This window comes from Lolium perenne, chromosome 5 (assembly GCF_019359855.2).
Source record: "Lolium perenne isolate Kyuss_39 chromosome 5, Kyuss_2.0, whole genome shotgun sequence".
Taxonomy (NCBI): domain Eukaryota; kingdom Viridiplantae; phylum Streptophyta; class Magnoliopsida; order Poales; family Poaceae; genus Lolium; species Lolium perenne.
In genome coordinates this window covers 65,188,121-65,203,372 of record NC_067248.2, presented here as the reverse complement: position 1 = coordinate 65,203,372, position 15,252 = coordinate 65,188,121, and the positions used below count along the sequence as shown (strand labels likewise).

The 15,252-nt window shown below is 47.4% G+C and overlaps 1 long non-coding RNA gene across 1 annotated transcript; it reads right to left on the bottom strand.

Moving 5' to 3' along the window:
* Positions 1 to 4,714: 4,714 nt before the first annotated feature.
* On the bottom strand, positions 4,715 to 6,683 carry LOC127304692 (uncharacterized). The gene is made up of 4 exons (XR_007853498.2): positions 6,410 to 6,683; positions 6,200 to 6,328; positions 5,992 to 6,093; positions 4,715 to 4,832 (listed from the first exon to the last, which is right to left on the bottom strand). It is a non-coding gene; the product is annotated as an uncharacterized lncRNA (long non-coding RNA).
* Between the last annotated feature and the right edge of the window lie 8,569 nt (positions 6,684 to 15,252).

Below are 15,252 nucleotides of genomic sequence, written 5' to 3'. Positions count from 1 at the left end.
TCAGCTTCCTGCTACACAACCTCGGCACTGGCTTCATTTTTTATGGGGGCGCCAGAATGAGCCGAGCAAAGGAGGAAATTGCACAAACCACCACCATTTGCTGTCTTCGTTGCGCAAAACACCACATTTACATGTTTGTTGCAGAGAACACCACCTTTTGATGTAATGTGTTGCACAGAGGTTCAAATCTGATATTGGAGTCAGATTAAGCTAATTAACATGTACAATACAAAATCAATGTCATTAGATACGCCAGGAAATATATTTCTAGATTCTATCTGTATACATAATATTACAGTCATTGGTAGTTTTTCTTAAAAGTTTGGACCAGGTTTACTAAGCTCGACTTTTCAGAAAAATATGAGCCTTATTCATTGAAAAGAATAGAGAGTTGACATATGTTGCAAGAAATATATTGACCGTGACGAAGCACGGGCATTCAACTAGTTTTCATTACATACAAGACACTTTTTTTATTTTTTTTACCCAAGTCACAAAAAATGTTCTTTCATGCCAAAAATTTAGTGGGCCAACATAGAATATTCGAACATACACGTGAATATTTTCTCAATATTTTCTCATATATTTTTGAATTTTTTGAAATTTCATCAAACACTGATCGAATCTAAAAAAAAATTGACACAAATTTCAGACGGCATGTTAGATTCGTTTCAAACTTTCCTACAATTATTCTTTAATATTGTTTTAATTATTGGATTTTCTTTTTTAAAAAAGTTTCAAAACATACTAGATGATATAGTGGACGCCACATCATCTCTGTTTTATGGGGCCAGCTGTCAAATTTGAAGTTAATTAGCTTAATCTGACTTTCATATCAGATTTGGACCTCTGTGCAATACAAAAGGTGGTGATTTCTGCAACAAATATGTAAAGGTGGTGTTTTGCGCAACAAAGACAGCAAAAGGTGGTGATTTGTTCAATTTCCTCCGAGCAAAACCAATCAAACTCGCTCATCAGTTGCCATTTGTCCCTAGGCCAAGGCCTATCGGGCATCGTGGACCTTGGCAGTTGGCACGGCACGGCGTGGTGGGATTGGGAGTTGCCGTCGCTGGCCTGGAACGATGTCATCATTCATCAAGCTACGGACCATAACTACCAAGTGCATACAAAAAAGAAATAACATGTGTGTGAACACGGTGATTGGTAAATCCAAATTTGTGCAATTTTATAAAAGATGCCCCTCGCCACCACCAAACAAAAAAAACAAGCACAAGTTGATAGAATAAACGAGCTATATGCTTGTGATGCAACGACGCAGCAGACGTGTTATCACCCGCCGCTGCATTTGGCACGCCGACGCCATCGACCAGATGGCGGTGTCGAGTCGTCCGCTCAACCCTGGCCGGCGCCATCGTACGCCCAAATTTTTTTTCGATAAAGATCGTACGCCCAAATGCCGTTGCAGTTATGCTAGTTGTCTCGGCATAGCTGGGGTCGGGGGCTCTTAGGAGTCAGGACAAGCATTGGTTCCAACCTTGGTACGTCCAATCCGTGTCCAGCGGTTGCTCGCATTTGAATGTCAGGCATCGGTCGGCCCGAAGACGTGAAGAAGGGACATGCCGCTCCATAGCACACATTGCAAGATCTACATGATGGGAAGAAACGGGATAACAAAATTAGAAGAGGGAAAAAAATTACGAACGAGAGAAACAAATATTCTTGATGAAAACCCCCCGTCATCGATATAAACAACAATTGTTGAAAAGAGATTGTAGAAGGAACAACAATAAGGTGTATTATAAGCTTATGCCATGAGAAAACTTTTGGCGTCCGAATGGGCACCATGCGTGTATGTGAAATTGTAACACGCCTGTCTAACCACGACTGTGTTCAGAAAAGTCATCGTAAAAAAAGTATTAAAATTTTCCAATCGTCTCAGATGCTCCGGTCAAATCTTGGCGCACTGGAGGCTTCTTGCAGAACGGCTCAATTTCATTCATGCCTTGCATCGATGGGCAAGTCATTCTGCTAATCGTGATCATGCAACGTGGCTTGGGTTTCACGTGGTGGTCGGATTGTGACCGAATAGTGGAGATTGGAATGTTATCCCTGACGTCGGAGTTAAATGTCTTGAGACTAAAACTGGCCGCGTCTATGTTTCTATAGACGTTGTTTTTATGAAAATTTCTTCCCTTTTCCCTATGTTTATGCAAACGTTGGTGCCCGTCTTAACCAAGAAATATTACTTCTCCCTTCACATTTGTCTCCAACATCAACACACAATGGGGATGCACAAATTGATGACCATATGACTTTTCCTACAATACCTGTTGTTACTCCTCTTCATGATCATGCTGTGGAAAATAAAGCTAGTGTAGAAAATCCCGTTGAAAAGGGTGTTTAAATGGAGGAGAATGGAGCTGAAATGAGCACAAAAGAAGACCACACAGGCACCAAACCTGAGGATGATACACCTGATGACGCCTCTTACCCCGCTCCTTCAGATCCGGAGGCGGATCCTATCTCTGGCACCCATAACGTTAGGATCTGGTGCACCTAAGGGCATCTGCAGCGGGCCAATTCAAATCGGCAACACATGATGGATTCACTCATCGGGATTACCTCTCCTTGGGAAACAACTGGTCGAGAAGACTACAAACGACTCCGCCGTCGACGGCACATTACAAAACATCTATTGTTCAACCAAATGCAGTATTGACTTTCGAAAGGATGATAAGCAACTAAACGGTCACTGTGTTAACAATACTCATGATGAGCCGTATCGCCCGTGGGAGTGTGTGGCCCGCCATTGACACACTGGAGATCCCTTTTGGTTTTGGCATTCTCATCCGCCTTGCTTCGCATGCAGGTAGCAAGCATGTGAGAGTGTCCTTGGACGCAGTTTTCATGTTTCTATATATATATATACTAGCAATGATCGGCGCGGCGGCACGCCGCACCATCTGGTGGCCGGTTGACGGTAATATTTGGTGGTGGTAAATGTTTGTAAATGGAGATAGTAAAGGCAATACTGGGTCTCTTTGGCAATTGGTTTGAGTAAAAGGCAGGACTGACGGTCTGCATGGTTACTTATGCCTGCACAATTTTTTCCCATTTGAGCAATGTCTTTATTTTCCTAAAAAAAAAAGCAATGTCTCTATTTCTGCAGGTTGTTCGTTTTGTAACACGGTTAAAAGTACACCGGAGTATCTCAGTGAAACGATGAAAAGAAGAAAGAGGAAAGGGAGAACACCGGAGCTCTGATATCAGGGGCAGTCGCGGGAGCAGACGCGGAAGCGAGCAGAGTCGTCTCCCGGGGAGGTGGTCTGCGGTGGCTAATGTGGCTGGCCGGAGCCCTTTCCTGCACCGCGCCATGGCGGTAATTCAGCCGACATCAGTTGTGCTAACGGGAGCAGACGCAAGCGGAGTCCTCTCCTATGGCGGCGGTTGGCGGTGGCTGGTGTGGGCGGCGGAGCCGTCTCCTGCACCAGGGCGTCGTGTTGGTTCAAGGTGGAGTCCTTTCCTACGGCGGCGATTGGCGTTGGCTGATGCAGGCGGCTGGAGCCATCTCCTACGTCGGGGCGTGGTGCCGTGGTGGTGGTTCAGGTCCTGCCACTCGGCCCTTAGCACCGGCAGCGGCGGTGCGAACAGGCGTATTACGAAGGGGCAAGATGGAGGCGCCACCGAGAGAAGGAAGGAAACCGGTCGGTGAAAAGTACTTCCGGCGGACCTTGAGTACCCAGGAGCACATCAAATCCGATATGCAACTAATCGAGTAATTGGTACGTTCTTCTTTCTTGGGTCACTGAAAACGATTTTTCGTATGTGCTACTACTGCTATCAGTTAGTCTAGCTAGCTTCGATTTTGTCCTTTTCAATTAGAGAGAGAAAATCATTGCACTTTGAGTTCTGTCTTCAGTTGATTAAACACAGTTCCGTTCTCTCTCACAATAAGCTAAGGCCAATGTAGATTTAGAGCACAGACCTGGGAGTACAGCTTCCTTGAGGCTTGAGAAAGATGGTAGCTCCGAAAGCGACTGGCTGTTGATTTCTACAGAACAAAACTTGAGCTCAAACTTACGGCGTACTCCTTCAAACTTCAACGACAACACAGCATTTACATTCTCCGGCTTGATCCAGAGCCTAACACCACGCTGTAGAACGTTAGCACCTGAGGAACACTATTTCTGACACTGCAATGAAATGCCATCCCCTGGTCCATAAATCATATGATTAGGTCTGTCCATGAACAATAACAATCAAAGGAAAAAAAAAGTAGACGCGACAGGACATATAATCGATGTATTTTCATCACAAATGAGCATATCCATTGGGTGCAGCACCATACACACGTAGAATTGAATTGAAATACGATGATACATTGGTGATACTAAACATAGTACAGGCGCGTATAACTGAATTGAAATACAATGTTACATTGGTGATATTAAACATGGTACAGGCTGGAAGCAATCCAGATAAGTTGGTCAAGCGTGTGGTGTCCTAACAATAGATCTGCACGACCTAAATAATGAACCAGTATGAATAAATTGAAACTTCATTCTTTTGGCATGCCTGGCGATGGGAATCTGCTGCAAATCAAGATCTAGTTGATATGGTAAGTACTTTGTTCTCTCAAACGAAATGATGAAGACTAATATGTCTTTGGCTTGATGCGGGCACTGACAAAAATGGTAGCAAGCAAGATTTCAAGTCTGTGTGCAAAGTTTGAATTAAATGAACAGAACCTATACCTCAAAATTAAATCTCCTCCTCTATTCCGGCAACTTCCTTTGGGAGCTATTCCATGTCCCAGATGAAATCTAGCAGCCTGGATTTCACCACCAATATGTAGAAAGCTTCTCAAATTCCTAGAGAAGGAATAGCTAGGACTTGGGAATTGATTTATGTTATCATCATAACTGACTCCCACTTCTGATGAATAAAATACAAAAACAGATTCCCTTAATTCATTGCTATAGATACCTACATGATCATTCCTTTGAAAAATGCAGTATTGTATTTCTCTTTCCAATTCTTCCATAAGTAAACTTCAAACATCAGTACATAAGCACCAAGATAAATGCCGCACGGCTCATGAATCTCTCTGCTAGAAAATTCCTATAATTGCAGAACTTCACCCTATAAATTTGTCATGTGTCTGTAAACATGCAGAAAGATGTCTAGCAAACATTGTCGTTATCATGACAAAAAAAAATATGGTGGAAATTCAATCGAACTAATTCAATTTACACAAAAATAAGATCTCCAGGGAACCAAAAAAAAAACAACTACTTCTCTGTCCAAGGTGCTACGGCGTGAAAAACGCTGGCATGAACAAAAAAAACTATCCACATTAAATTTCACCTGAACATTAGAGTAGATAAGAAAATATTTAATCTCCACCAACTCCCCAAAGCCCCAAACAGCAGTTGCAAGTATTGTAAAAAAGAGAGCGCAAAGTCAATCATTGATGGGATCTTATTATCACTTTTGCAAACAACACAAAAGTGGAGCATGCGCTATAAAAGACCTAAACATTACATGTCCATTGTTTTGCTTCAAACCCTTCCTACCAATAATCAACCGAGAAGACCTTTTTTTTAGAGTTTGTGTCAAACTAAATGGAGAAAGATGGAAACAATAAGTATTTATAAATCTTTTTTAGGCTTCATAGACATATGATCGAACAGTTTTGCATGCACAAATTTATGTACATCAGGGAGAGAGGAGCTGCAACACCATCCATGTGTGTGAGAGAGGAACAAACAACAACACATATGCTAGAAGGAGGGAACACCATCTGCAGTTATATGCTGCAGTACATACACAAAAGAGAGAGTAGCTGCCACACAACGCGTGCAAGAAAAAGCAGCAGCACCGCGTGAAGATAGCAATGTAGGACCTTGTTGAAATAGTTTCATGTGTAGTGTCAAGTGGTTCAGCTGATCAGTGGGCTGAAAAAACTTCAGTTTCGTCTAATGAATATATATACTATTCATGTATTCTTGTTCATGTACAAAATGTCACCTTGAGGAGTGGCTCTCTTTCTATAGAGTATCTGGAGCAGGATTACAACCCAATGCTTCATCCAGCGTGTCGATCGTCGAGGTGGCTTTCCAGGAGCACAATCTGCATCCGAACATTATAATAATCTTGTTAGACCAAAGTGATGGACAATTTCAGCATCTAAAAATAAAAACTTGTGCCAGTTCTTTCAAGATTCAGGATCTGATACCTCTTGCATGTGAGCTAAGAACACACAAAATCGGTTCTTGCCTCTTTTCTCAGATTTATGTGCCTCGCTCTTGAGCTGGATTCCCTTATTGGCTTCACCATGTAGTTGAGAGTTTCAGTTTCTACCATTCTGGAACAGACCACATGAAAAAAACGCTCAATACTGAAAGCCAGTGGTATATAGTATAGAAGACAAACAATAAGAACTCACCAACTTCTGCCGATTCAGTGCTTTCTGTGAGAATGCATCCCTGGCATTTTTCTCCTCTAAATCACTTTCATTACACAAGGAATAAAATGGTTCCTAAATATCATTTGTTGGCATCAACATGAAAAGCCAACACAAAAGTTTGCAGGGGAAAGTATCATATTTCAAACCTTTTAGAGTACTTGTGCCTAGCTAGGATGCACAATATAAAACTACACAGATGAAGAAATCTAATGAACCAGAAACAACACCTCAGCGTCATCTTCTTTGCCAGCTGAAAGTGTGAAAGTGAAACAGGCTGAAAGTGGAACGGAGAAGATGACAGACAGAAAGAATAATAAGAAGCCAATTGGGATAGATGTAGATACTGCAAAAATCAGTTGTACTTGCAAATAGTAATTTCAGACCTGCACTACCAACCCTTCTAGAGATGTTGAAGTGCAATGCTAAAAGGAGCTAATTGTGTTGGTTTACTAAAAGCAAATGCATCTCGTACATACCAGCAGATGTGACATTGGTGCCTTCAATCGGCCACAACACCTAAAAAAATGCAGTGACATCATAAGCATGGTTTCAGTACACAAAACAGAGGATCACAGCAGCTGCAGATATAAAACTCGATCCAATCCTTTGTGAACTCTACCTTAAAGAGCAAACTAAAGGGAAAATACCTTGGATTCAGTTTGGAGGATTAGATTCTTGAGGGGATTGGGATTCCTGTGACTTCTCCATGGATATGAGTTGAAATAGAAAGGGGGCGGAAAGAAATTCCCACATGGAACACATGGAGGCGGCCAGGCTCCATCGGAGGTGCTCCTCACGGCGCACATTGACCTCCTCTTGGCTGTCCCCGATCTCCAGCGCCATGCAGAGGTTCTTGATGATGTACCGCACGGCACCTCTAACACGAAGTCGCGGCTGCGCGACCCCGCCACGCCCTTGGAGATCGTGCCTAGGAACTGCCGCACAGAGACTCGCCGAGGCCGACCACCGGGCCGGCGACGACCATCTGGTTGGCAATCTTGCTGCTCTGGCCGCTGCCGGGAGGGCCCATATAGGCCTGCCGAGATGCGAGAAGAGCGGCGCGAGGCAGGCCACCACGGCCTCGTCCCCGCCGGCGAGGATGGCGAGCGTGCCGTCGCGGGCGCCTATGTCCCCGCCGGAAAAACGGGTGCGCCGACGGCGTGACAGTTGGTGGAGGCTCCGCTGCGGCGACCTCGGGAAGGATGGGGAGGAGGAGAGATTTTTTTTAACGTGGAGGGGAGAAAATATTGGCTGAAAGCGGTGAGGCACGAACCGACCGACAAAAATTCTCCAGAAAGGCCCACCACCATCCAGCAAGGTCATAGCAACGATCACACTGGAGAAATACCAAGGCAGCCCACTACTGAAGTCTGGGAACGGCAGGCCAGCAGCACAGGTAATTAAAATTTCCCCAAAATGCTACACAACCCCAAACTGTACACAAGAAACCCATGCAGAAATCAAGCCATCCCACCACAGTAAATTTGAAAGAAGCTCAAAATTCTAAGAAAAAAGGAAGTTGTTCACCTTTAATATAGTAGTTATATGGAGAATGTACTTTTATTTAGGGGCATAATGGAGAATGTACTGTTTATACGTGACATGGCCCACATGGGATCTGGCCTATTTAAGTGACTGACTCTTTGCATCTGCTTCAGCACTTCAGTACTACGTGCGCAGCAGAGTAGATAGATGAATGCATAGCAAAATACGCCAGTCCACACACAAACCAAACAACACTTTGCTAGTTAGGCACGGTAGGCGTCAGTGATCAAGGGTTTATATCACGTTGCTGTAGCTGCATTCCAGGAGAACGTCTTGGTCCGCTTCAGCAATGCACGGGGGATCTTCGTCGATGCATTCCGCTTCACTGATAGCCGACTGGTGTGCATGATGTGTCATGTTACCTCTGCCGACTGAAACGATCAAGAGTTCAAGACCAAGAGAAGAACTGACGAGCGCCAGCGGATCAGGGAGGCCCATCTAGGGCTGAAGCCCAAAACCTAGGTCGGCCCACCTCCAGGAGTGACCAGTCTTGCTACTTAGGTGTAAGGCACGGAGGACACGGCGTCGTTGAACAATCTAGATTACTGTAGGGTTCATCCCTTGTATCTCTTCCTCCCTTTACAATCGCGCGCTTGTCAGCCAGCGAGACGTTGTGCGAATTGTGTCCAGATATTGAGAGATTGTTTTTGTGAATCTGGGAGTGGTGCCTCACATATGGTATTAGAGCCTTAGATCCACACGAAGTTTTTGTTCCCCTTCCAGTTCTGCGAGCTCTGGTGGCGAATCGGGGACAGACGGTTGGGATCTCTCGTCAAGTTCCGCGGTCCTCGTGCACTCTGCTTCGGCGGCGAACGGTGGCGGTAGACTGCTAGCGGTTGCTCGCGGGATTTCTGCGAGGCATCAAATCCCGGCTCGGACTCTGGATCAACTCGCTATCGGTGGCGCATCTCGGAGGCGACGGCTGGCTATTCCTCCTGGGGCGGATGTGTGGTCCAAGTGCGATGTCATCGTCATGGAGAAAGTAGGATGTCTCGAAGTTGCGGAAACATAGCGAGGAGACAATCAGCACCATCAAGTTGTTGAACGAGAACTCCAGGGTCTCACATCGCGTTTGGTTGGAGGTAATAAGGAGGAGGGAATGGGAATTAACTTTGTTAGAGCAGGTCTAACAGACCCCGTAAAAGGGGCAAACCCGTATAATAACCGCCGATTTGAGGGTTTCGCGTCTACCCGGCCGTCTAGCACGCCCCGTAAAAACGGCCCCCGCATCGATTTTTGCTGTTTTGGACTACGGGGCGGGTCGTCGCCCCCTACTTGTGCGGGGTGGGAGCGGGGATAGTGGGTGATACCAGCATCGCCCACTCCACAGCGCGCGAAGCATTTCGCTGAAGCCAACCGCCGCCGCCGCCGACCGATCTCCTCCCCCGCGCCCTTCCCGGCCGGATCCCGCTTCCATGGACCGTGCGCAAGAGCCGCCTGCCGCCGGCGATGCATCTCCTCCGCCCGCGGTGGTCGATGTCGCCGTCGGAGTTGCGCCGAACGCCGGGGCGGTGTCGGCCATGATCTCCGCCACCATCCCGTCGAAGAGGAAGAGGATTCCCAAGGTATTCTTCGAATCACCTGCGCCGGCGGCCGCAGCAGCGCCGGCCGCAGCTTCTCCGGCCCAAGCCCCGCCGGCTGCCAAGAAGGGGGCCAGGCTGAAGACCAAGGCGGCCGGGCCGAGGGGCGTCGCGCCGGCCAAGGTGCGGACAAAGGCCATCAACCGCATCGGCCTCGCGCCTCCACCGTCCTCCAAGGCCACGCCCTCTCCTCCCTCCGTTCCGTCCAGTGCGCCGCTCGCGCCGCCGCCATCCACCATTGACGTAGACAAGGTGTTCGATGTTGAGTCCACAACATCCTACATGGACATGCTCAACGAATCCGCGGTGAATTTGGACGCCGGTATGGATGCATTCGATGCCGAGTGCAACGTCGAAGAGATTGATGAGGAGGAGGAGGATGAGGGTGACGAGGAGGAGGTGGTTGAGGTTGATCCGGCTGCCGCCGGTTCTTCGTCGACGCCGAAGCCACGCACGGCGAACTACAGCGAGATCGAAGACACCATCTTGGTCCGAGCTTGGAGCAAGGTGGGGATGGATGCGTGCACCGGAGTGGACCAAGGCGGCAAGCGCTACTGGCAGCGCATTGAGGATCTGTACCACCAGCTGAAGCCTCGCACGAAGAGCATGGCGGACAGATCCTACCACTCACTTGAAGGCCGATGGAACATCATCAAGCCGGCTTGTTCTCGTTGGAGTGCTGCCATGGATCAAGTGGCCGACAACCCCCCTAGTGGATGCGTGCCGGGGGACTATGTAAGTTTTCCTTGTGTTGATGATGCAAGCTATCCATATTATGTGTTCATGATGTGGAAACATATCCTCATACTATTGTTGAGCAGCCCACGTACGCTAAACAAAGGTACAAGGAAATGGCCGGCTCTAAGAACAAGGACTTTCAATTCCAACATTGCTTTGACATCCTTCAACATCTTCCTAAGTGGAAGTTGAGGGACAACGAGCCAAAGTGCAAGAAGGAGGCACTTCTCACCATGGATGATGAAGCGGAGGACATGAGTGGGAGAAACACCGGCAAGCCCGAGGGCAACAAGAAGGCCAAGGAGAGGGTCAAGGTAGAACAAGAAGCAGCTAGCTTCCGGGAGAAGTTGGATCAACTCATGAAGTCCAAGGAGGCATTGACAATGAAGACGTTGGAGACCAAGCTCCTCATCACCGACAAGAAGAGTGTGGTGAAGCTTGCCAAGGTGCAAGCAAGGAAGGAGCTTGACATAAAGATGATCGCAGCCAAAGAAGCCAAGGCCATGAAGGAGCTCTTGGCCGAGGAGAGGGAAATCATGATGATGCGCACCGACGGCATGGACGAGGATCAGCTGGCGTGGTGGAAGGAGACCAAGGCGGACATCATTGCGAGGAAGAAGGCTGCCCGTCAAGCTCGTGATCAAGGTGCGTCTCCGGCGAGCGGTGGCGCCGGTGGTGATGGATCCGTTGATGGTTGATCAGATTTGGGAATTCCGTGGCTTGAACATTGCCTATGATCGTGTTGTGATGTTAAAACTATGAATTATGCATCACATATTTTGGATGTGCTATGTTTGATCTGAAATTGTTGTGCAAATTGCTGTCTAAAACCCTGTTATGAGGGGCCAAAAACTCGGACGAGCTAGCAGAGCCCGTATCCCCACCCCGTAAAACAGAATATTCTGTTTTACGGGGTGGGGATACGGGCTCTGCTAGCTCGTCCGAGTTTTTGGCCGGCGAAAACTGGATACAGGGCCCTTTACTCGTGTTATACGGGGCGAAAATATACGGGGCCTGTTAGACTTGCTCTTAGGGACCTAAAATCCGTTGTATGGTTCGTGGACATGGGAATTAGAGCATCTCTAAAACGGAGTTCGGTCTTCCTAATTGGTTCATTTTGACGGTTTTAGTCGCAGCGCAGAATAGAAACCGAAAAACGGAAATCAAAAGTCGCGGGAAATCTTGCTGCGATGATCATTGCGAAATGAAAGGATTTCTGGCTCCGATCGAGCTACATTGCAACATAATTTACATTATAAACCAAAATACTTAACTAACCCTAATCCGCCACGCTAATTTGACCCTAAAAACTAGAAATTAGCCCGGGGATTGTCACGGGGCTTTGCTAGCGACGGAGGAGGGTTTTTCGGTCGCCGGCGGCGCCTAGGCGAGGACGAGCACGACCACTTTGACCAACGCCGCTTCCGACGAGGTCCCGCAGGTGAGCGGCGGCCCGTCTCCCTCGTTGTCGTCGTTGTTGTCGCCGCGCGGCGGAAGAGCCGGGAGCGGCGGAAGAGCCGGGAGCGGCGGGCTGCATGCATCGGCTGGTGGCGCCTCGGCTCCCCCCTAGCCCGTCTCCGACCGTGCACTCCGGCGCGCGGCCTGGCGCGGCCACTTGCGTGCCGTCCCCTTCCAAGCGGCGTCGTAGCGCGACCGTTGGCGCGGTCCGCCTCCGACCGGACACCCGGCGGACGCGGTGGCGACTTTCCGCCGCCGATTCGCCCCCCTCCCCTACCGACGCGTCTTAAGCGCCCCATTGCGGTGGGATGGGTGGTGGCGGCGGAGCGGAGAAGTCGACTCCGGCGAAGTAATTCCTCGCCGGAGGTGGAGAGTCGACGCGGCGGAGCGGCGGCGGGGGAGTAGGGTTTTGGAACCCAACTACCCTCTCCGGCATGTATTTATACAGGTCGACGCTCCAGTTTCTCGGACCCCGAACTTCTAATACGGGCCGGCCCACCGATTCAGGTTTTGTTCTGCGCATCTTTCGGCCGAACCCGTAAATCCAATGAAAAAATTCGGTTCCGGCGGAATTTACGGGCTCTGTTAGAGATGCTCTTAACTAGGTAAGGGAAAGGGGAATTGAGGGGGTCAAGTCTCAAGTCTCGCTATCTCTTCCCAGGGGGGACCTGGTAATTAGGCCAGGGAATGGGAATTAGGCCACCGATTTCTCTGCATTCTAGTATTGTTCGTGTGTGTGCTATTCTGGCACTAGTGGAAAACAGGGCTTTCGTTCAAGACTTTTGTCGCGGCCGCGTCTGGAGCCGCGACAAATGGCCTGGCCACGTCGCCTCGAAACCAGCTGGAGGGCTCTGGGCCTTTTCTCGCAGGTCATACCACGACCCGCGAGAAAAGGGGTCTGAGGCTTTATGCGGCCTGCTGGCACCCCTTTTGCCATGGGTCGTGGTACGGCCCGCGACAAAAGGTCCAGGCCTATATATACACAACCAGCCCCGCCCCCACCTCCCTACATTTTTTTCCTTGGTGGTGAAAGGTGGAGGTTTATGCTAGCTCTTTTTTTATTCATGTGCACAAGAGGTGTTTGATGAAATGCTTGTGAGGATGCCCCTTGATTTTATTTGATAAGATTTCTCCTCTTTTTGATCCTAAAAGGTTAGCAACTATTTTCTTGTATACATAGTCCGCACAATACTAATTTTAGCATGGTGATTGCATCTGATACATAATTTTACTTATGATGCAGATGAGTCATCCATGGATGTACGGTAATCGATGTGATCCCGCTTTCAGAGAGGGCGTGAAATCTTTCCTGCTTGTGGTCGAGGACAAAAAGTCGAACCAAGGTTTTATTTGTTGTCCATGTCTGAAATGTAAGAATGAGAAGGATTACTCTTGCTCAAGAGACATTAAGAGCCACCTACTTCAGTTCGGATTCATGTTCGGCTATAATGTTTGGACCAAGCACGGAGAAGAATGGGTTATGATGAAAGACAGCGATGAAGAAGAAGATAACGATGACCAGTACCGATCTATGTTCTCTGAATACGATGATACCGCAATGGAAGACAATGAAGAAGAAGGAGGTGAAGAACGGGCACCAGATGATCCTGGTGATGATGATCTTCGTCGGGCCATTTCTGATGCAAGGAGAGACTGTGGCACAGATAAGAAGAGGTTGTAGTTCGACAAGATGTTAGAGGACCACCAAAAATTGTTGTACCCAGGTTGTGAAGATAGGCAGAGAAAGTTGGGTAGCATATTGGAATTGCTGAAATGGAAGGCAGAGGCCGGTGTGACTGACTCGGGATTTGAAAAACTGCTGATAATATTAAAAAAGCTGCTTCTAAAAAAGAACGAATTGCCCGCCAGTACGTCTAAACCAAAGAAGCTTCTCTGCCCTCTAGGATTAGATGTGCAGAAGATACATGCATGCATTAATGACTGTATCCTCTACCGCGGTGAGAAGTACGAGAATTTGAATAAATGCCCGATATGCGGTGCATTGCGGTATAAGATCAGAAGAGATGACCCTGGTGATGTTGATGGCGAGCCATCCAGGAAGAGGGTTCCTGCGAAGGTGATGTGGTATGCTCCCATAATAGCACGGTTTAAATGTTTGTTCAGAAACAAAGAGCATGCCAAGTTGTTCCGATGGCACATGGAAGAACGTAAGAAAGACGCGATGTTGAGGCACCCCGCTGATGGTCGGCAGTGGAGAAATATCGGGAGAGAGTTCCAGATTTTACAGGTGAGGCAAGGAACTTATGTTTTGGTCTAAGTACAGATTGCATGAATCCTTTTTGGGAGTAGAGCTGCAGTCACAGCACCTCCACCTTGGTTGTGCATGAAGCGGAAGTTCATTATGATGCCAGTGCTTATCCAAGGCCCAAAGCAACACGGCAACGACATTGATGTGTACCTAAGATCATTAGTTGATGAACTTTTGGAGTTGTGCGCCGAACCAGGTGTACGTGTGTGGGATGAGCACACCGAGCAAGAATTTGACCTACGAGCGTTGATATTCGTAACCATCAATGATTGGTCTGCTCTTAGTAACATTTCAGGAGAGACGAACAAGGGATACAATGCATGCATACACTGTTTAGATGAGACTGAAAGTAAATATTTGGGAAAAAGTAGGAAAAATATGTACCCGTACATCGCCGTTTTCTTCCGCGCAGGAATGCCTTAAGGAGAAAAAAAGGAAAGCATTTCAATGGGGAGGCAGAAACCCGTCCGAAGCCTGTCCCCCGTAGTGGTGCTGATGTATTTGACATGGTTAAGGATTTATATGTTATCTTCGGAAAGGGTCCAGGCGGTCGACCTGTTCCGAAAGACGCTGAAGGACACACGCCCATGTGGAAGAAGAAATCTATTTTTGGGAGCTAGAATATTGGAAAGTCCTAGAAGTCCGCTCTGCAATCGACGTGATGCACCTAACCAAGAATCTTTGTATGAATATTCTAGGTTTCCTGGGCATGTATGGGAAGACAAAAGATACAACAGAAGCACGAGAGAACCAGCAACGTCATAAAGGACGAGACGACAATCATCCAGGGCAGTTTGAAGGGCCTGCCAGCTACGCTCTTACCAAACAAGAGAAGGAAAACTTTTTTGAAGCCCTATTCAGTATCAAGGTTCCGTCTGGTTTCTCGTCGAATATAAAGGGAATAGTAAATATGAAGGAGAAAAAATGCCAGAAACTAAAGTCTCATGACTGCCACGTGCTTATGACACAATTGCTTCCGGTTGCATTGAGGGGACTGTTGGAGATATGCCCAAGAGGCAATAATAAATGGTTATTATATATCTTTGTGTTTATGATAATGTTTATATACCATGCTATAATTGTATTAACCGAAACATTGATACATGTGTGATATGTAAACAACAAAGAGTCCCTAGTAAGCCTCTTAACTAGCTTGTTGATTAATAGATGATTAGTTTCATAATCATGAACATTGGATGTTATTAATAACAAGGTTATATCATTATATGAAT